Genomic DNA, 1,789 nt, shown 5'->3' on the forward strand with positions numbered 1-1,789 from the left:
ACCTACCTCACTGTTGTTTGTCTCTGCCTTTGTAAAACATTTATGGGGGATGATGGGTCTGGTCAAACTGCTGTGACGTATATTTTTTCATCACTATTCTCACTACTAGTGTACAGTTTTGCCCCCATGTACAGATGTGATAAAATAAACTTCCAGCAATGATAAGGCAGCTTCCGCAGCAGCAGGGTTTGGGTATGGGCTAGTTGTTATTCCATTGTTTCAAACATCACTTGCAGCGCGTACATAAACAGGGACCAAAAGAACGATCGAAGACAAGCGCTGTACTTCCAACTGATTTTTATTTTGAGTAACACGCACATACACCGAGACACCAAGACAAAAGCGCCCCCCCCCCTCCCCATAGCATAATACTGACAGGAGTATGAATTCAAAATTCAAAGAAACCAAGACCGCAGCCTTAAGATGAACGAAAGCGCATGTGCAACCTAAAAAAACAAAACAGTTCTTTACCTGTTAATTCAGTTGACGGCTTACTAACCGTCAATTGCATTAACAGATGCTCAAGCGTATTACTCAAAATAAAAATCAGTTGGAAGTCAGTGCTTCGTCGTTCTTTCAATTGGTCCGTCTATGTACGCGCTGTAAGTGATGCCCGCAGCAGCCCTTGACACGTGTGCCAACATGTGGTAGCTTGTCATTTGTCTAGCTGTACAATACAAAAAAAAATAATTGTGATGCCATCATTTTTCCAGAGATGATAAAACTCACAAAGATCAGATCTGTGTGCAACAAATTGTACTGCGACAGCAATTATGTACATGGACACTGCAGGCAAATTTTTGTCATCATCGTGATGTTCCGTACGAAATCACAGCTTGGACTAAAAGTAAAATTATTAATAAGAAATTTCGAGTACCGTATCTTTTCGAATACAAGGCGAGGGCGTCAGTTGCAGGACCCCAGAAAGGAAAATATCGCCTTATAGCGTGGCTTCACGGCATTGCGGCGAGCGCTGCCGTAAACTCGCACTACAAGGCGGAAGTCGCAGTGCCGCGAAGCCACACCTAAAGGCGAAATAAGCGTAGCATGGCGGGGGGCGAATTCGAGGCTAAAGATTCCGGGGAAAAAAAACCTCACCTGATATTCGAATAAATACGGTACTTGTTCTCTTTTTTTGATGCTAATTTCAGATAGTTAGCTTTTACAGAGAGGTTGCTAAGGGCTAGTTCCCCGAGGATCAAGTCCATGTGTAGGCACCGAACTATCATCATCAGGATTGGCTCCAGCGTCGTCTTCCACAGCTGGCTCGTTGGCGCCCCTCGAGGCTACCGCGCTCGTTTTCATCATTAATTAGGAAACACAAAGTCGTAAACAATTTTACAGCGAAACTGTTAAAGGCTAGTCCCCCCAGGATTGTGTCCGTGTGTTGACACAAAACTCTCCATACGTGGACCGGTCCCGAAGATAGTGCAATGCAGGGCAGACCCGCAGCATAGCTGCAGTTCCCCGTTTAGAGGAAGCTTTAGCTCGGGCCCAACTCCGACGCGTCCTATTCAAGTACATGTAAAACGCAAAAACGCTTTTCCGAGGTAACCCCTGGACCGATTTTAATGAAATTTGTTGCGTTTGAGAGAGAAAGTTAAATTCTAGTGACTGCTGGAAGCGGAATTTCGATTTATGGCCTGGATTCTATGAAAAGTGTTTCCAAAATTTTGGAAGTCTGAAAAGTATAGACGCACTAAGTTTCTAAATTAATAGCTCTGCGTCAAAAACAGACATCGCGGTTCTGTGAACGGCATCCATTAGATCATTCAAAGAGGACAAATTC

The sequence above is a fragment of the Dermacentor variabilis genome, chromosome 8 (assembly GCF_050947875.1).
Source record: "Dermacentor variabilis isolate Ectoservices chromosome 8, ASM5094787v1, whole genome shotgun sequence".
In the NCBI taxonomy this organism is placed as follows: domain Eukaryota; kingdom Metazoa; phylum Arthropoda; class Arachnida; order Ixodida; family Ixodidae; genus Dermacentor; species Dermacentor variabilis.